Genomic DNA, 21810 nt, shown 5'->3' with positions numbered 1-21810 from the left:
ATATATATATGTGTGTGTGTGTGTAAACATATATTGTATGTGTGGTATTAAAATGCATATACAGGAAAAGTATAAAATAAAATCCACAAAGATTTAAAAGGACTATTTTTCATCCAGTGATATATTACATTCTTTACTCTGTTTTCTCTGTAGCTTTTTTTTTCTAATAAGTATCTTTTACTCTTGCAGTCAAGGGGGTGGAAAAAGCCTAAGCAATTTCCTAAAAAATAAAATGCACCATGAAATAATAAGATAATCTGCATTATGGTAAAAATATCTATAAGATAAAGAATGAGCTAAAATGACTTTTGCTTCCTTTTAAACAAGGAAAATTTTTGGAAAATGTTTGGTTGTAAAATACATTTGTATTTAAACACTTAAAGTAAGTTCATAGAACTCTTTATTCTTACACAGTTAATTATTATTTAGTAAAGAGTGTTCTTTTACTTAAAAATAAAAATCTGATTTCAATTGCTCTTAATGGTCTAAAAAGATGCCGCATTTAAAAAACTCATAAGAATATGCATTAAAAAGTTGTAATTTTATTCTTTTTCCTTACAAATTCATTCTTCTTTATTTTTCCCATAGCTCAATAAGTGTTTAAGATATAAGACTTATATTTTATACATTTTCATAGTGATACTTCAGGAATGCCTCAGTTTACCAAAAAATTCTCAAACATAATCACAACCCAGGAAGCAGCTGTATCCCATTTCCAAAGGAGGAAAAAAAAAATACATCATGCTGAATTGTTTAAAAGAAGTAATATAGTGGTGAATTTTTTTCTTGTGATTTAGTTTGAAATACTGTGCCTAAAATGCTGAGCTTGAAGTCCCATAAAGCTTGGTATGCTTTGCAAAAAGCACTCCCAGCTTAATTTAGGCCAGGCCTCCTTTTGCTTTGAAGGAACAAAAAAGAAACATTAACTGTTCCTGGCCCTCTGAGGAATTGACTCAAGATTTCCTCAGTGGTCACAGTGATGTTCATAGCCAACACAGTTACTTTTTGAATGAATGAATGAATGAATGAATGAAGAGATGAAATCAAAGGAAGACAGTTATTTATCTTAACACAATATAAAGGCTTTCTTGTAAATGTAAAGGCTTGAAGTCAAACATATTTGTCTTTCATGCAAGATCATTTCTTTACAAAGCTACAGACATGTGCTACTACATTTAGATCAAGTATCACTGTGCTGTATCACCTGTATAAAAACTAATATAGGACAAATTCAAAGAAAATATTTTTATGTTTACTCTTCAGTCCAAATAATACAAATGGAGCTTCAGTCTTACTCTTGTACTTCTTGTTTTCTCTCGTAACAACTACCTTTTCCTCTTCTCTTGTAGTCACTCTGAAAATAAACTGTACTCTGATATTCCCATTATCTGAGCACAGAAAAATAATATTAGTGGCAAATAACTATATATCATTTTTACCTTTCTTCTGTAGAGGAAAAGTTCAAATTTGAAAAGCAATCATATGAAATGTACATTCTAGTCTATAAAATAATGTCTACAAATATAAAGCATTGGATTAATAGATAAAAAATCATTAGAAGGGATAATATGAAATATATGAATAAATTTCATTGTTCAAAAGGAGCGCAGGAAGGAAAGAACAAAAGAACAAAAAAAAATGGAACAAATAAAGTAGAAAGATGATAGACTTAAATTTAACAGTGGCAACAATTATATTAAGTGTAAATGGACTAAACCCCCCTATTTGAAGGCAGAGATTTTTAGAGAAAATTTTCAAAAATATCAAACTATACACTGCTCATGTTGATAAAGTATAACAAAGTTAGAGTACTTAACTATCTGACTTTAAGGCATGTTATAAAGATACAGTTTATAAGGGGCTATCTGATTTGGTATTGGCTTAAGTGCAATGGATCAGAACAGAGTCCAGAAATAGACCCAGAAATAGACCCATAAGTGGACTAAATATATACAGTCAGCATATTTTTGAAAATATGCTGAAGCTACTTACTGGAAGAAAAGAAAGTCTTTTCAACATGTGTAAAAGGAAAACTGGATAAACGTATAAACAATAAAAATAAAATGTGACCCAAACCTCAAAGCATATACACATGAAGTGAAACTATTAGTATAATGTAAAAATTGAAATGACCAAGTGCCCAGAAGTAAAAGAAATAAGAGAAATATATTTGCAAATGTAGGTAGACAAAGAATTTTTAGAAATAAAATAAATTAACTTTAAAACAAATAATTGATAAGCTAGACTAAATCAAAATTCCTAAAATTCTGTTACAAAAAGGTATCACAACATGAAAGTCAAGCCATAGAATGAAAAACATATTCACAGTATCTCACAAAGAATTTATATCAACAATATAGAAAAAACTCCTAAAAATAATAATATAAAGACAAAAGAACAATTAAAAGTGGGTAAGAAACTTCAAAAACCCTGTATATACTTTTAGCATCAGGAGATGCAAATTAATACTACAATGAGGTGCTACATTACAAACACCACTGAAATTGCTAAGCTACATACATACACACACACACACACACACACACACACACACACACGCATACACACACTAATTCCAAATGTTGGACAAGATACAGACCAATTGGAATTCTCATGCATTCATTGCTGGTGAGTATTTAAAATGTTACAACTGCTAAGAAATTGTCATTTTCTTATCAAAAGAGGCCAACCTTATGGCCCAGTAATTTCTCTTCTGCATATATACCCAAGAGAAATTAAAGCATGTTTCTACAAAAGGATTTGTACAAGAATATCTATAGAAACTTTATTTATAGTAGCCTAAAACTAGAAACAATCAATGTCTATCAACAGGTGAATGGGTAAATAAATAATGATATATTTATTCATCAATGAAAAAAGAAAACTGATACAAGATGAATCTCCAAGATTTTACATTGCGCAAAATAACCACAAAAGTGTGCATACTGCATTTTCCATTTATATAAAATTACGGAATATCAAAACTAAACTATAAGAATGGAGATAAGAATAGCAGCTGCCTGGTGGTGCAGGGGTAGAAATAGCCTGGTAAAGGAACAGGAGGGAACTTTTGAGATCGGTGGAAATGTTTTGTGTCTCAATTAATCTACTGGTTATGCGGGTGTATACATTTGTAAGAATCATCAAATTGTATACATGAAATATGTGCAATCTTAACTGTATTTAAGTTATACTTCAGTTTTTAAAATGTAATATTATTGGGGTGCCTGGGTGGCCCAGTCAGTTAAGCATCCACCTCCTGGTTTAGGCTCAGGTCATGATCTCACAGTTACTGACATGGAGCCCTGTGCCAGGCTCTGCACAATGGCGTGGAGTCTGCTTGGGATTCTCTCTCTCTCTCTCTCTCTCTCTCTCTCTCTCTCTCTCTCTCTTTCCCTGTGTCTCAAAACAAATAATGAACATTTAAAATGTGGTATTATGGAGCTCTAGCTGCAGAGGTTCACCTGCTGGATTCAGAGATATTAAGCAACACAGTATCTCCTGTGACCGAGGTATTTTAAAGATAACTCTACCCATAGGATGTAGAGACAACAACCCTTTATAGCAATGCAGTATATAGGATTTTAAAACAACCAACGTCCTTTTTTTTGCCTTAAAATATAGCTTTGAGGTAGGTAGACAGATGTTATTATTCATACCATAAATGAGGAGAATGAGGGGGCACCTGGGTGGCACGGTCAGTTAAGCATCTGACTCTTGATCTCAGCTCAGGTCATGAGATCACAGTTCGTAAGTTTAAGCCCCACATGGGGCTCTGTACTGATGTTGCCGAACCTGCTTGGGATTCTGTCTCTACTTTTCTCTGACCCTCCCCTGCTTGTGCTCTCTCTCTCTCTCTTTCTCAAAATAAATTAAAAAAAATTAAATTAAGAAAAAATGAGGAGAATGAGGCTTGCTCATGGACATAGGATTAGAAGGAGAGTCTCAGGTTTCTGACCACTAATCAATCCCGTTCTTATTTCACTATATCTATACAGAACAGTTGCCATCTTAAGGCACTGTTGGTTTTCCCCATTCAGTAATCAGCCACTGGGAGGCTAGGTTATAATGATCAATAACACAAGGCCTCTGTCCTCCAGGAAATTTTAGTTTATACTCACTGCTGCAGTACAATGTAGGAGGCCAACTGTTTTTGGAAACCCTTTATGACATTGTGATGTGGATGCATTTTTCATAGTACTTGGTATGCTAAAATTAAAGGTGACATCTTGATCAATAATCTACCAGCATGTTCATTAAAAAAACAACAACACACGTTTAGACTTGTAATTCATCACTTGTTCAAATTTTCCAATATTGAATAGTATTTTTTGCAACAGACCAAGCCACTAAATGTGTGCCTTTATTTCTCAACTGGAAGTAATGGCCTCAAAACCCCAGAAAGGAAACATTTGTTTTGGCCTTTTTTTAAGCTGTCCTTGTTGAGAGTATACGGACAGCTAGGAGAAGGAGGGATCCTGTCAAGTTTCCATAAAACCACCAAGCCTGACACGACAGAACAGTATGTTCCTTTTGTTGGCTTTCAAATTCCTTGAAACTTGGAAGTGATGACAGGAAGAAGAAAGGTTTATCAGTAAAGAAATGGGAAAGTTATCTTAGAATAATCAGAAGCCTGATTCTCCTGCATAATATTTTTATCTAATAAAATAGTTTCAATTTCACTGTGAAAATTAGAGCAATCTTAATTGTTTTTAAATAGCGACTTCACCAAAGATATCATTCAGTCCTAACGTTTATTTTACATTATGTCCTAATATTTAGAATTATGCTTAAGTTTGCATTTTGAACTTCACAGAAGAGAATATACCTACTGTAACCTTTTAACTTATTTCAACATATTAAAATTCATAGCTTTTAATCTGTAGAAAAAGAAAATGTTGATATTTTATATGGCCTTTCTGACAGATTACAAATATACCAAATTACTGTATAAATAGTGAGCTGTGGAGTAACTGAAAGCTTCACTTGTAAGTTTAATGAATGTCAAGAGTAATTTTTATTTAACATTTTAGAGAAGGTTAATACCATATTTATTATTCATTTTTCATCTAAAATGTGGTTTGCAATTAGTCTGCAGAGTAAAACACTTGAACTCTAAATTTTATCATAAAAATAACAAAAATGAAAATGATAATAAAGAAAGATTTAAATAATATTCAGTAAGAAAATCAGTGGGTGTGGGAATTACAAAACTTAATCGAAATGATTAGAAATACGAATATATTGAATAACCTGTTAAATCTAGCAGCCAGACTAAAGGAGATGGTGATCAAAAGGAGAAACAGGGGGCGCCTGGGTGGCTTGGTCGGTTAATCGTCCAACTTCAGCTCAGGTCATGATCTCACGGTCCGTGAGTTTGAGCCCCATGTCGGGCTCTGTGCTGACAGCTCAGAGCCTGGAGCCTGTTTCAGATTCTGTGTCTCCCTCTCTCTCTGCTCCTCTCCTGTTCATGCTCTGTCTCTCTCTGTCTCAAGAATAAATAAACATTAAAAAAAAATAAAAAAAAAAAAAGGAGAAACAGTTTCCAAGTTTCATCACTAATTAGATATCTGAGGTAAAAAAAAAAAATAATAATAATGATAATTTTAGAATGAGAGGAGGATCCAAAGGATCGCTGAAGGAATTTTCTCCGACAGTAAAGACCCTAACAATTGCTCTTACAGCCTCCATCTGATCATTTATATTAATGAGAACTCATGGCTTTATGAAGGAGATGTTACATTTTCTATAAATTATCTGAGAATACTTCAGTTTAAATAAAGTGATACAAATGTGCATATTAGTTTTAATCTGTGCCCGAGGGATGATGAGTTAAGGTAAAGAATTTTACTGAAAATTACATACCCCAAGGATGGTTAACTACTGCTTGGAAAGTCCTCATCAGAATTCTCCATTGAAGAATGATGATCATAATCAATTCAATCATCCTGAGTCTTGATCCCTGCTTAGTATCGGATAGTATTGTAATTATCATTAAGAAAATCAGAATATTTTTCTGGGACAAAATGAGCACTGTATAAGATAATATGGTCTCCGTCGCTCCTCATCAGGGAAATACAAATCGAAACCACACTCAGATACCACCTCACGCCAGTCAGAGTGGCCAAAATGAACAAATCAGGAGACTATACATGCTGGCGAGGATGTGGAGAAACGGGAACTCTCTTGCACTGTTGGTGGGAATGCAAATTGGTGCAGCCAGTCTGGAAAACAGTGTGGAGGTTCCTCAGAAAATTAAAAAATAGACCTACCCTATGACCCAGCAATAGCACTGCTAGGAATTTACCCAAGGGATACAGGAGTACTGATGCATAGGGACACTTGTACCCCAATGTTTATAGCAGCACTCTCAACAATAGCCAAATTATCCAAATTATGGAAAGAGCCTCAATGTCCATCAACTGATGAATGGATAAAGAAATTGTGGTTTATATACACAATGGAATACTACTTGGCAATGAGAAAGAATGATATATGGCCTTTTGTAGCAACGTGGATGGAACTGGAGAGTGTTATGCTAAGTGAAATAAGTCATAGAAAGAAAGACAGATACCATATGTTTCCACTCGTATGTGGATCCCGAGAAACTTAACCAAAGACCATGAGGGAGGGGAAGGAGAAAAAAAAAAAAAAGTTAGAGAGGGAGGGAGCCAAACCATCAGAGATCCTTAAAAACTGAGAACAAACTGAGGGTTGATGGGGGGTGGGAGGGAGGGGAGGGTAGGGGATGGGTATTGAGGAGGGCACCTGTTGGGATGAGCACTGGGTGTTGTATGGAAACCAATTTGACAATAAATCTCATATTAAAAAAATAAATTAAAAAAAGATAATATGGACTGATCACTTCTGCTTTGGGTTGACTGAGGTATAAAAATCTTGGTTAGTTCAACTTCTCAAAATTGTGTCCTGTGCCTAGGGTTACACCCCTCATTTTGATTAGCAGACAAACACAATTTTGCTACTGGAATATTGTCACATTTGCCTCACAGGACTCTTTTGTTTAATTGTAGGAGTGCCCAAAAGAACAAAGAAACTCTATCCAGTTTGCAAGTGGAATTCCTGACCTGTATATACTTGCTAATAAATATATGTTGGTGGCATTTAGCCTGAGACTTGCTTGTGTCATAAAACAGCAAATAGTGGCAAGGTACTGGAGGCTACAGACACAAAAGGAATCCAATAATTATTTTTTTCCAGCTTTATTGGGATATAATTGACATATAAAATTGTGTAAGTTTAAGGTACACAATGTGATGATTTGATACGTGTATATATTGCAAAATTATTTTCACAATAGAGGAACCCAATAATTCTGAAAGACTAAATCAGTTTAGATAAGTTTACAACAGCAGCCTACTCTGTTTTTTATTTTTGTGTTAATGTCTTAGAATACCATTTATTAATTTGCAAAGAGAATATCAAATTTTAAGTGAACCAGAACATGTATTATTAGCTGATGAACACATTACCCCTTCTGGTTTTATAGCTCCCAAAGGAAATATTCTTTATATTGAGCTGACACTGACTTCTGTAAAACTTCCATGCATTTATCATGGTTTTCGCCTTCCGGGCCACACACATAAGCCTAATCCCTCTGAAAGAGAGCTAAACTTTTAAACATAAACTCGAAGTAGAAGACCCAGAACATGACTTAATTTTTCTATTCTGACTGAGACCTCACTTTCCAGTACAGTATAAAATTCAGTTACAGCCAATTTGTTTACCCTTTCCGAGTCACGTGAAAACCCCAGGACCTCACAAAAGTTAGCCCATTCAGGGAGTCCTTTCTGGTCTTTAATCCATATGTGTCCCTTCTGATTTACTCATTATTTAAGGCCAACAGATTGCTTGAAGAAGGCTGCTCCTGTGCAAGGTGGGGACCCTAGGATACTTGCCATGGTCCCCAGACCTGGTGCTTAAGGTAGGACCTTTCTAGTTGCACCAAACAATTCTACTCTGATATTCTGCCACTTCCCTGGAAAAAAAAAGTATCTTGGGAATTCTTGCTACTGATAGAATTCCAAATCTTGGCCAGCTTCTCACTATGAGAAACATCCCTAGCTCCAGGAATTTCTGCTCCCTGTTCTCCAAGAAGACTATCCTTCTACACAAGCCTATACATACCCTTTACCTTCATCAGACAGCGCTTTATCATTTCCTTCCCTCTTGTTCTCCACCACCATCCCCCCAGAGGCAGTTAATTTTCAGATCCTTTTAAACACAGATTAGTTTTATCTGCTCTTAAATTTGTATAAATTGAATTATACAATATATATTCTTTTTTGGGTGTGTCTAAAGCTTCTTTCACTTAGCAGCATTTTTTTATAATTCTTCCATATTTTTAATCAGAAATTCATTATTTTGTATTCTATTCTAGTGTAGTAATATTTCATTATAGGGATATATCAGAGTTTCATTCAGTCTTCTATTTATGAACATTTGGATCATCTCCAGTTCTTAACTACTACAAAAAGCGTGTTGTGAACATATTTAAAATTTTTTTCTTGGCTAAATACATTGGAGTAGAATTGCTAGGTCATAGGTAGATATATGTTTAGTGTTATAAGAAACCATTAGACCTTTATAGAAAGGGCTCATACTATTTCGCGTTCTCACTAAAAATGAGTTTATCCACATCTCCATCAACAATTTGATGTCGTCAGTCCTTTTAGTATTAACCATTCTGTTAAGTATTTAGTAGGATTTCATTATGGTTTGAGGTCTATCTTGTCTCACATACCTGTGTCTTTCCATATTTTTAATTTCAACTATGAGCCATAGTGAAACTATGCCCTCTGTCTCCAAGTTTCAAATCTTCAAATATTAAGAAGCATCCCAGTTGGAAAATTTAGACAGGCCTCCTCTTATTTATGAAGACTGAAACAGGAGTATAAATGGAGATCAACATACCATAGTCTAATATTTTAAACTTCTAAATCAAACACGTAAGCTATTATTTAAACATGTTATATCTTTCTACCCTGATATACGTACTTTACAATGATGCAGGGATGCAGATTCAAAGTTCACACTTAAATGTGGAAATGTAGGGAAGCCAGTCTGCTGCCCTCTGGCCTCCAATGTATCTCAGGCCTGGCTGTCTCCCACCCACCATGAGGTTTCCCCAAGCACATAAATGTGGACAGGACAGGCATCCTAGTTTTATTCTTATTTCAACACAGAGCTTCCCCACCGCCACCCCTTGGGTCTAGAGAAGTATATCTCAGTACAGTAATGTGGAAGTAGGCTGAGGAACGATGGGCAGGCACCAGGAGAATGAGTCAGAAAGGGAGAATGTGGACATCAGGTGGGCATATCCTCTTACCCTTCTCCCCATCAAAACCTTGCTTTTGGAGAAGAGTACACAGAGGCAGAGACCATTCTTGTAAAAATCTGAATTTAATATACTGACAACACCCATTTTATTTGCTACTACAGTTTCTTTTTACTATTTGCTTAAGTGACAACAACTTCTTACTAAGTCACCACTTTTGCTACAGATTCTGTTGGCAGATTCTGAAGGGACCTATCATTTCCTCAGCCACCCTAGTCTTTCCCCAGTATTTGACTGAGTATGATGTTTTCCAATGAAAACAAGAAGGAAAAACAAAACAAATTGACAAACACAGAAAATGCCAAAGCTTGGAAATGGACATGGATCTACTTCCGAGGACATTTTATGGCTGATATTTAGGGAGAGATTAGTGAGAGAATCAAAGTAAGTAACCAGAGAAAAATAATACAACACCCACCGCACACATGCACACGCACACACATCTGCCAAAATTATATACAGTTGGATCATTTAGAAATGCTTCAGAAAACATTAATCATAGTTAATGTGATTGAACCCTGCTTATGTATGTAAGTCACTGCTCTAAAGGCTTTATGTGTATTACTTATATATCCTTATGTATTATTATCATCTCCATTTTATAGATGTGGAAACTGAGGCACAGCGAGGGTAAGTTAAAAGCATGGCTCCAGTTTGCTCGCTAGGAAGTAACAAACGCAGATTCAAATCCAGACAGTCTGTGTAGAATCCACAGGGTTGGCCAAGAGGTTACGCTGGGTAGGTCTATGTGTTGGACATTTTATGAGGTGTTTTATATAGATTAGCTAATTCAAACTGTGACATAGGTATAATGATCTCTGCTTGACAGATGAGAAAATAGAGGCTAACTAATTTGCCAAAATTATAAAACTAGTAAATGGCTGAACTGGGTTTTACTAACTTACCAAAGTTATTTAATAAGTGCCTGAGCTTAGTTTCAAAATTGATTAAATTATATTCTGGGCATATGGCATAGGAGGGCAACATATAATATATATTTTTAGTGTGTTTTTTTGTGTGTTTTTCCTTTTCAATTTACACATAAAGGAATAAAATTCATGTCTGGGCACTTCTTTTACATGGAGCACTTCATCTTTTAACAATGCCTGATAAATGAACCATTGCTGTATCTTGCCATAGAGAAGGAAGATGTGATTTGATTTGATTTTCAGCTCTGCAGCCTAAACCAAACATAAGGTTTTGGAAGGTGCATTATAACTGGTATTAACTGTATTTGATTTTTTTTTCAGGGAGAAAAACATTTTCCTTCTTACACATCCATTAAGTATTAAACACATTATTTCATTTCTATATAAACCTATGGATAAGATAACCTAGTGATTTCATATTTCCCTGTGAACGCAATAAAATCTGAAGAAAAACTGAAGAAAAATATCTGTACCAAATCATTCAATATGCATTCCTCAGTACATTCCAGAGTTTGGAGCACATACAGGAAAGTGTGGAAAAAATGACTGCCTGAACTCTCCTACTTAGAAAGATTTAATTTTCCTTCTGAGCCCTTAGTGTGAGCATAGGTACGGTATTTTATTATACATCTGTCACACGTTTTCAAGTTGCCACTGAATTGAGCATGTGCTTCTTGAATGTAAGAGGGCTTAGAAAACTAGAAAAGATTCTTAAAGGAAGCGGCGTACTTTCTGTCCCTTGACAGAGAGATATTTGCACATGTAAGCGTAAACTGAGACCTATCCAACAGCTTATGACCTTGCTCCTCAATGCACCACTTTTATGACAATGAGTCTTACTTGAAGCAATATGTATTGACTAATTATTCTGGTTAAATTATGTTTTTCAAGTTTTACACTAAAATTCATTTTTCACAAGCCTTGCGAATACTAGGAGGTGTGAGGAGAGAGTCCTTCCACCGATGGGGGGCATCAGTAATATTCTGAGTCTGGAGATTCGAAAAAGAAAAGCAAAGACAATAACAGGAAACTCGATGGCTCCTTTAAAATAAGGATCTCTGTGGAGGACTACTTCAAATGAGAATTCTGTACCAGTACACGTGTAGGTTTCCTATCCTTGGGGACGATATTGTTGTTGTAGAGTGTGAATGTTAGTAGGTGTGTTATACTTTCTCTAAATGCTCCTCATAACCATGCTGTAAAATGCCAACGCATATTGTTGCAAACTTTATCTGTGCTGTTTGTTTAGCTTTGGAACTCGGCTTTCCAAGAATGTTTCAGCAATGCATGGGAGGGCCCTGGCGAGAATAGACCCCACACAGCTGTTGGCAATGAGGGTGCCAGGGCACAGCCCCTAAGGAACAGGAAGTTACTCCCACATATTTGGCAGTCCTGCGGGGGCATGGAGCCGCTAGGCAACCTGGCCGCCCCAAGTCCTTTCCTAAATGATAGGGTCTCTTTCAAAGGATAGGGGCCAGGATCTCCGGTGGCAAGGCTTAGAAATGAGCACTTGAAGCAAAGGGAGATGAGAAGGAAAACAAATAGGCTGTGGCGTCCTTGCCAGCACCAACAGGGATGGAGAAATCCTTTAGCTTGCTGGCTTGGGAAAAAAAGGGCCTTCAAGGTGAAGAATGTTTTTCTTTTGTTTAGTGTTTGAACTCTGCCCTGCTTTGACTTGTGATTTATATGGCACTGTGGTTTTTTTATTGTTGTTCTTTGTGGCTTAATTTTTTTTTTAAGAAACAAAACCAAAGTCAATAAGAAATAAAAACAAAGATTACCCTTCAGACTATCATACGGTTATATAGGAAACATTTTTGAAATTAACTTAAAAAATTTATCGGGGAGAAAAACACTACGTTGAGGATCTGCTACGTGCTTAAAAACTGTTAAAACATGTATTATTCCATTTGGTGCCCATGATTACACCAATAAAATATTTATTTTTAGCTCTGTTTTGCTAATATAGAAATTAAGGTATGAAGCACTTTACACTGTAAAGTGAATTGTGTGCATTTTTCCTCATCATTATTAAATAGTTTTGTCACATAGGAATATCTTACACCAAATACAGATTGAGCTATTTTCCAGAAAATTCCATTGTCAGTTTCATAATCTCTATTTAACAGTATTTCTATGGAGATTTAAGTTTCCAACCTATCTGATTACACAGAATTAAATACTATGACAGAATTTTTAAAAAGAATTAAATTAGGAGACTCTCTAGATTGTTGAGTCATGCATTGCTCGCAGTAGTCACTGGCCATATATAGCCACATTAATTTGAATTAACGAAAATTAAATGAAATGAGAAAATTGCATTCATTAGTAAAACTAACTATTTAATTAACTATTTTAATTAACTACATTTCAAGTGCTTAATAGCCACATGTGGCTAGTGGCTACCATGTTGGATAGTACAGGCCACAGTATCTTTATCATCACAGAAAGTTTTACTGACCAGTGATGCTGTGTTCCTCATCACTTTACATTTCAGATGAAAAGGCAAAATTCCAGAGTTACTGTTTGTATAACAAATAACTCTGGTGGCTGGGTTAGCATTTGTGGAAAGCCTCATTTAGTTATGACTTCAGGAAATACTAGCTTTAATATATCGAGTGCTATTTTTCATTTTCTTCTTATATTTATCTCTTCATTCATTAAGCATGTTTTTTTATCGAATGGTAAGTTGCAAGAGGAGTGAGCTGTTCAAGCGAAGGTAATAGTGCCATTAAAGGAAGAAGATAGGATATAATAGGGTGGTTTGAGATACCCATCAGTGCCCAGTTTTGCTAAATTATAAGGAACCTGTTGAATAGTTTCCATATTGGTTACTCTTATGTATCAACTTGACTGGGCCAAGGTGCCTGGATATTTGGTCAAACATTACTCTGAAAGAGATTTACATTTAAATTGATTGATTTTGAGTAAAGTAGACTGTCCTCCATAATGCGGGTGGGCCTCATCCAGTAGGTTGAAGGTATGAATTAAACAAAAGGCTGACCTCCCTCAGCAAGAGGGAATTCTGCAACGACTGCCTTTGGACTTCATCTGCAACAATTCTTCTTTCATGTGTCTTCAACCTTGACAGCCTTTGCACTTAAACTGTAAAACTGGCTAAGTCCTGGGTGTCCAGTCTGCCAGCCTACTTGGCAGATATTGAATCTGTCAAACTCTACAATTACATGAGCCACTTTCCTAAAATAAGTTTGTTTCTAGATATACACACCTATTGGTTCAGTTTCTCTGGAGAACCTTAATAGAGGGATGGCATAAAGGTAACAGAGGCAATTTGCAGTAAGAAGCCATTCACAATTTTTTAGTAGAAGAAAGACAAGATAGAACTGTGTTTTAAGAGAATGAATCATGTGATGAATTGTAAATTGCATTGAGGGCAAAACACACGGTACAGAAAGGAGAGAATGTAATAGAGGTTAATACGGGTTCAAGAACAGAAGTGACATTGTGATTCGGAGGGATGGAATAGATAGAAGATCATGTAAGCTTTGGGGTCATACTGATCTGGATTTGAAACCCCAACTCTTTTCTTTCTTATTTGTTTGAGCTTAAGTAAGTTCCAGAAACTCTTTCCTTATCTGAAAAATGGAACTAATCATAATATCAACTTCATGATTGGAAGAGTAGAATAAATGAAACATTACTTCTGTAATGTAAGGTTCTCTGTATCTCATATAGTAACAACAAAATACTTGCTCTTTACATATACAGGTATATATGTGTGTATATATATATATATATATATAGTTAGGTATATATGTACATACATATAAATGATAGGACACAGAGAGCTAGTGTGTGTGTATATACACATATACGCAAGCTCTAACATGTAGACACATATATGTGTTATTATATATATGTACATATATATAATATACATAAATTACATGGCAAAATGATTTCAAGTTAATATTTTAATAATTTAGCAGTTTGGATAAGAAGTTAAAAGAAAGGGAGGAAATTTCAAGTTTAGGTGACGTGGACAAAAGGCACCATTAACAGCAATAGCAAAAGGAATGGCTGTTTGGGGGTAGAAGTTGAAGAAGGATAATAAACTTGAGGTTCATCTTGGAACATTTTAGATTTGATGCTAAAGGAGAGCCAAGGAAGAAAATGTTTAGGTGGTCAGAAGTGCCGTGTGCCTGGGCGCTCAGTCAAGTTAAGCCTCTGACTCTTGATTTCATCTCAGGTCATGATCTCATGTTTCGTGGGATTGAGCCCTTTGTCAGGCTCTGCACTGACAGTGTGGCGCCTGCTTGGGATTCTCTGTCTCCCTCTCTCTCTGCCCCTTCCCCCCAAATGGACACTCTTTCTCTCTCTCTCTCTCTCTCTCTCTCTCTCTCTCTCTCTCTCTCTCAAAAATAAATAAACATTCAAAAAACAAGCTGTGAAAGATTAATAATACATCATAAAGTAATTGGGGTAAAGTAATGAAAAACCGCATCTTAATTCCAAACAAGTGAAATAAAGCTATTCAGATTTTAATATATGAATATGTACATTTTATTAACATGAGGTAAAGACAAAAATTTTAATAAAATGGGAAAATACTGTATTTATAGTCATTTCTTCCAGTGCTTACATGAGTTAAAATACATTTATATGGCATTAAATTTGTACTGCATTTATTATGTTTCATCTCTGCAAAGCTTCAGATGAACTGTTGCTTTTTTGAAGTGGGTACATGTGTCAGATGTCAAGTACTATTAACTGGAATAGTGTGAGAAGTCATGGCCAGACATACGTTCATATTAGTGCTGATCACCTATTATATGTGGATTTCGTGACTCGTTTACTTTACTTCTTCCTCAGAATATCCTTATTGGGTCAGTAATTATTCCCTAATTCATAGATGGTGTTCTAATTCCTTTGAGAATACATAGTTAGTAAGAATACAGTTTGATCTGAACCCAAATTTTATGTGGTTTTGACAGCACTTAGATGTGTGGACTACTTACCAGAAATAGTTTTTTTTTACCCAGTGATTATACAAATTAAATATATTTCTCAGAAATGCCTCAAGAGCATTCTGTGGCTAAAGACTGTCTATTCTTTCTGGGTTCTGCTCAGTCACAGAGGAAGTTGTAATAAAAGTTCTCCCATGGTAAGAAACTTAATTTTATTTCAGCTACTGTCTCCTCCCACTGTCTAAAAAGTTTATGTACCACAGACCATAAAAAACACAACCGAAGACAGAGACTCACAGGACAGGGCTGAGGTAATCTGTGTTCTGCAAACACTCTTCCTATACACCATTTGTACAAAAGCACAATAAGACTTTTTAAACATCTGTTTTTGAGGTTACTAAAACTGAAAACATCTACAGACTTCAAACAGCTTTGAAAACTCTAACACAATCTGCCATATTAGAAGCTAACACCAGTCAAAATACATTATCTTAAAGGAACCTATTCTTCTGTATTTTATTTGCAGAATTATTCTATTATCCATCAGTCTAGCACCAACTGTATTTACTATATCTGGGGACACTTTTTAGAATTAAAATAACATTATAAATTAAAGTAGATTGCATATTTATTGCCCCTTCACATTTTCAAGCTTTGACAAAAACCAGGCAAAGGCCTTTGAAGATGGTCCAGAATCCTGCAACAGAGCGGAATGCGTCAGGAAATCAGCTTTGTGAGGTAGCAAAGTTCCTGAATGCTCTGCGCTGGGCCACAAATTGGCTAATGGGCAGTGCAGGCAAGTGACCACTTACAAAAGGCACTCTGACAGGTGACTCTCAAAAGTGACTGGAAGGTGACCCCAGCAAGAATGTAATTTGTTCCTACTCGATCATCGTTCATAGGATTGACCTATAGGTGAAATCTGACAAATTTCCCTGTAAATGAAATATTCCAAATCTCACACAAATTCTTGAAAACTCCATTTCAACCCATAAAAATATTAAAAGAAATTATAAAAATAAAACACAAATATATGCCTTTAACATACTCGTTAAGGTCCTCAGCAATAAGAGCACAAGGAGTATCTGTTGCTCTCTTGAGGTGAACCTGCATGGGCTTCTGGATGCTTCCTGGATGGGAGCCGGTCACCAGAAAGACAAGCCATAATTTGAAGCTTGGAATTCTCAGCCCTCCACCTTCCATTCTCCAGAGAGGAGAGGGGAGTTGAAAACAGAGTTAAAATTTGATCATTCCTACCTGAGAAGGCCTCCATAAAAATCCCAGTAGTATGGGATTTGGGAGTTTCCAGGTTGCCGAACCAGAACGCTGCCATGTGCCACTGGGCAGGCCCCAAACTCCGTGTGGACAGAAGCTCCTTTGTTGGGGACCTGGCCCTGTATAATTCTTCACTGGGTTTTTGTGTTTTATCCTTTTTTAATAACCCAGTAATCTAGTGAGTAAAATTAAATAATTAATTAAATACTTTTTAAGTAAAACCAAATAGAATATAAGTCAATTTGTAAGTATTCCTCATGGTGGATTATTCTATGTGATTCTTTTCTTTTCTTTTCTTTTTTCTTTTCTTTTCTTTTCTTTTCTTCCTTCTTTCTTTCTTTCTTTCTTGAGAGAGAGAGAGAGAGAGAGAGAATCTTAAGCAGGCTTTATGCCCAGTGTGGAGCCTGATGCAGGGCTCAATCTCATGACCTGAGCTGAAACCAAGAGTCAGACACTTAACTGAATGAGCCATCCAGGTGTTCCTTTCCTATATGACTGTTAATGGCAAACCTACTTAATTAAAAGGCAAATCCAGTGAAATTGAAAGTATGTTTCTTCAGTAATAGTAAACCATCTTTTGGGAAAGAGACATTTCTCTTTGCACCATGATCGAAATTAGATTTAAGTATGTGTTGCTTACACTATAAAAGGATTTGAATTGCTAGTGCTAGAGACACGTTTGCCCCTAAAATTTGCAGGGTCCAAGGCCCACATCCTACAGGTCTGAATATTTTAAAATTGTCCTTCAGGCTATAGTCATGGCCATGCACTATAGTGTTTGAAGCCTAGTCCTGCACTCACGCTGCAGCTGAGATTCAAGTGGTATTGCTCTCCCCAGGCTGCAAAGCTCCCTGTGAACCCAAGCAGCCACCTGGATCTGCTGGCACAGAGCAAGGCAGAGGATGGTCTGGCGCCCAGGATGCCAGGGCAGTCACTGGATCTGCCCAAGCCCAGAATGGGACTGAGTCAAGCTCCCCATTCTGCTTACCTTTCCAACTCAGGGTTTCCAGGCAGTTCTAATCACTTCCAAAAGCTACACAGCCCCAGCAGGGGGAGGGATGGAATTCAGTTATTTGGAGAATCCAATCTGACTAAACACCTTTTGGGGTGATTGGAGGCAGCTGCCTTAAACAAAAGCAGCTCCTTTCCCAGGCTTCCAGGCCAGGAACTGTGATCTTCTTCTCTCCTGTGTCCACCCCCACTCCCCCAAACACTTACACTGGTTTCTCTCAGCCTTGCATCGTGTGTGTGTGTGTGTGTGTGTGTGTGTGTGTGTGTGTGTGTGTGTGTTGACAGAGGGAGGGGGTTTTAGTGGGTGTGGGGTGTGGTTTGGTTCCAAACATTCTTCCCAAGGAATTCTGTTTGTTTGTCCAATTGGTTACCAAACTTTTAAAAACCTTCCTAGGAAGGTCAAAAAGAAACTTAAAAAGTCCTTGAATTTTAGTGTTAGAGATCTGTTTTGGTTGTCCTTATAGTGCGGGCCAAGCTCTGGAGCCTTTGAAGGCAGGGCTAACTCGGAAGAGATTTATCTTGTTCACATGTTTTAAAGTCACCTTCACTGCTTGCCAGAGTCTTGACATTCAACTGCAGGAGAAACGTCTAGTTGTCTCATTGCCATTCCACTAGAGGTGTATTATTTGCCACTCAGATGCACCTCTCTCAATCGCATGCAGTTCTTTGGGGATGGTCAGACAGGGTGCCTTACCTGGAACCTGGCCTCCAGGTTGGGAACGTGACCCTGGCTTGGACAATCCAAGTATTTCATGCCCTGGGAACAGGATTGGTGCAAGACAAATCAGGCTAATCAGAATCCAGAAATTTGACATAGACAATAGGAAGAGCATGTTCTTTTCCTCAGGAATCGAGAGTGTGTAAGGGTAGAGCTGACCGTATTCATCTTACTGCCTCTTGAAAGGAGCCACTGATATTGAAGCCAAACAGAAGTAAGGAGAAATAAGAGACAAAGTCCTAAGAATAATGTTTAGATCTCTGAATCCAGCTGTGTCCCCTTGAAAAAGCTAATAAATCCGTTCATTTGGTTTAAACTTGTTAGAGTTGGGCTTGTGTCACTTGCAACAAAAAGTGAACTGAATAGAATTTAATTCTAAAAGCAGTAATTCCATCTGATCCCAAGCAAATGCACCCAGATGTGCCACACAGACACATCATTTTCAAAATAAAACTTGTCTCTTTTGTTCCCTCCTCCATGACACATCTGCTTTTTCTCCTGTATTCCATACTACCAAACAACCCCACTGGCCCTGATGGTCCATTTCTGTTAGTACTGCCACATTTTCTCCTGAATATTCTTGAGTCCACTATCTCAGTTGTTCTACTGTTGCTGCTTATTCCATAATATCCATTATTTTGTTCACTGAACGATTGCAACATTTTCTAACTGATTTCCCCTACCACTAGGTTTGCTCATTCCAAACTATTCATCTTGTTGCCAGAGGTAGATTTCTGGAGTATACACTGAAACATGTGATCCCTGACCCCGTCCCCATCATCCCATTAGTATTAATCACTCATCATGGCCTACAAGATAAAGCTAAAATTCCATAACATGGGTTAGCTTGTTCCTTTAGAATCTGGCCTTAGCCTGAACATTTCTAACCATGCCTTTTGCCACTCCCTGCCAATAATCTGTGGTCCATCCATAATAAATCACTCTAGTTCCTTAGGTACACTAGTTTGTTTACACATGGTGTTTCTTCTTCGCCTAGGATGGCCTTTCCAACATTTGTCCTCAGCAGAAAACTGCTATGTACTTTCCTAGACTGAACTAAGTCTTGCTCCCTTCTACTAGGTATGGTATTTGAAGGTTCTTTATAACCTGAAAACTCCCTCACTTCAGAAGCTCAGCATTTTATTTGTATCTGTTAATCTCAAATTCACTTACAGAGTCTGTGAGGTGTGATCACAGAGGAACAGGAGGAGTAGCAATGTGTCCTGGAACTTTGCTGTAAAAAGGCAATTGTTATTATCTACCATTCCAGAAGCCAAGACAAATGCAAACATTTAGATCTCATGATCCCGTTCTATTTGGCTGGCTCTATATATTCATGGATCAGGCACTTGTAGTCCCATTAAAATAAACCCTAAATGCTCACTGATTTGTGCTGAAATCAGAGGGGACACTCCATGTTGTTTATGGTCTGTCTCCTTCAGTGTGGCTTCTTTCCCAGGGCCCCACTTGTAGCTCTGTCTCTGCATCTCTAAATTAGGGACTTTCCTATGTTTTCATCAGCTTTCTACTTTGGACATTTCCTCAAGGTCTTTGGCTTGGATTCCCACTGTACACTTTCCCCACTTCAGGTCACCCTGCACAGCATATCTACCGTAGCCAGCGCATTGGGACCCATGGGTACATACACATACTCCCCACTCTTGGGCATATGGACACTTCTTAATACTGACCAAAGCCTCCTTTTAAGTCTGGTTTGCAGGAAATATGAATGTTTGGTTTAGAGGTACAATTTAAAGACCCAACAGTAATCATGAAATCCAACTAGAATTTTTTGCCATTACTTAGCACACTTTGCTTCGCCTGGCTTTTTTAGTCTCCATGTGGAAGGAAACAAAAGTTCCTGTTTATTTCTCGAAAGTGCCTGCCTGCAACACTGTTCATTTTGAACCAGAGAAGACTGACTCATTCATTTCAAATAATGATTTCAGTTCTTCTCAGCAGCCTGGCTCCTTGAGGCTTTCCAAGACAACAGTGCCTGGGTAAAGGTAGTTTATCACTAACTCCCGGATCACATGATGCCAAATGCTGGAGTTTTAGAGTCATAGGTGTTCTGCGAAACCCTCAATGCCCAAGCGAGACATGCTGAATACATTCTGTGCATTCTGGTAAATACATCAAGGTAATAATTACTTCCACATTTCCCCTTTTAAATACACATTTTTACTCAGGGCCACAGTTTGCCCTTACATACACCCAATGCATTTCAGATTTCTGTGTAATTTAAAGAAAAAGCATTGCTGAGGTGAGCCAAATTTATATATGAGTTCTTTGTGTAAGTTATTTCAGAGCTACAAAGGCTGTGTCCCCATGCTTATATACAGTTTGTTTCCTCATAATGGCTTTCTGCCATCAATTGGAATACCTTTCTTACAGTGCCCTAGATCCCAATATGAAAAAAAGTTTACTTATTTTTTTTTATTATTTTTTTTTAAAGAAAGACTTCTTATGTATGTTTCTAAGACAGGAGGACTGGTTTACATTTTCAAAACCCTCAATCTGGATATAGTAAAAGAGGTGATATGTTGTGGGGGGGGATAGTGAATTGGAATGCCAATGGAAAGAATGGGCTTGTTTCCTTGCTTTGGGAGCAAGGGAAAGCATGAGTTTCTACTCTGTGGAAACTGAGGAAAAAAACATTATAACATGTCTTTCTAAGACATAGCAGGTATAACAAAACATTTCTTTATTTAAAAAGGAACTTTGTAATATTATTTATGAGTAGAATTAGCTTCTCTTGTACTCATTTTCTTCCTTGTAAAATGCATACATTTAGTTTCATAATACTGTGAAATCTTCCTTATGGTCATCAATTAGATGACTACTTGCACTGTCTGCTAAAATTGATAATGTCATTTCAAGGTGACATTGTTCATCTTCACAGATTTGCATTTCATTAACATTTGAGAATAGTATCAATATTTCTTTGGTCACAGAATTTGCTTTTTTTGTTGTTTGTTTGTTTCAACTCCTCCTTCTAATTATATTTCATTCAAGATTATTTGGGACTTGATTTGGGGGTGGGGTCTCTTTGTGCATTGTTTTTACATTTTCCCAAAATAGCTCACAGTTTATAGATGTATCAGGAAGTCACTAGGTTTTACTATGTTTCTTACTATCATCCATGCTTTCTATTAAAACTTATTTAAAATAGCACAAAATTTTGTCTGTGGTTATGGGAACATTAAACTTAAGTGCATCCTGTGAATCAAATACGTGTCTGTTCAAAGACAATCAAAAAAGAAAAGCAATTGAAAACTGAAGTGCAATGTTATTTTGTTTTATTGGAATGAGTTTTTCAAAAACCAGATATCGTGGTGCCAGATACGTTGTTTTAATGGTCAACTGCTTGGCATCCTGTCAAAAGGTGGAACTAGTATCTGGAACAGCCTGATGGGATAAAAACGTCATAGCTTTGATTTTACTGCCTCTGACTACAGACAATTGTTCAAGATATACCTGCTTAATCCTGCAAATGGTCAGGCGTTCAGCGCCATCCATGGAGGTTTTATGCAGGAAGTTATCCAGGACCACAGAAAGTATCATTTTTATGGCATTCTTCGACTGTTTGAATAA

At 36.7% G+C, this 21810-nt stretch overlaps 1 long non-coding RNA gene across 3 annotated transcripts in view; it reads right to left on the bottom strand.

The window, feature by feature from the left end:
• Window positions 1-21810, bottom strand: part of LOC131509333 (uncharacterized) — a 263716-nt gene that overhangs the window by 67853 nt on the left and 174053 nt on the right. For all 3 annotated transcript variants that reach the window (XR_009260438.1, XR_009260436.1, XR_009260437.1), the window contains 2 exons: window positions 18193-18408; window positions 16470-16662 (listed from right to left, as the gene is read on the bottom strand). This is a non-coding gene — a long non-coding RNA (uncharacterized LOC131509333). The remainder of the gene's footprint in view (window positions 1-16469; window positions 16663-18192; window positions 18409-21810) is intronic.

Source organism: Neofelis nebulosa, chromosome 4 (assembly GCF_028018385.1).
Source record: "Neofelis nebulosa isolate mNeoNeb1 chromosome 4, mNeoNeb1.pri, whole genome shotgun sequence".
Classification (NCBI taxonomy): domain Eukaryota; kingdom Metazoa; phylum Chordata; class Mammalia; order Carnivora; family Felidae; genus Neofelis; species Neofelis nebulosa.
This window is presented reverse-complemented; position numbering and strand designations above follow the sequence as displayed.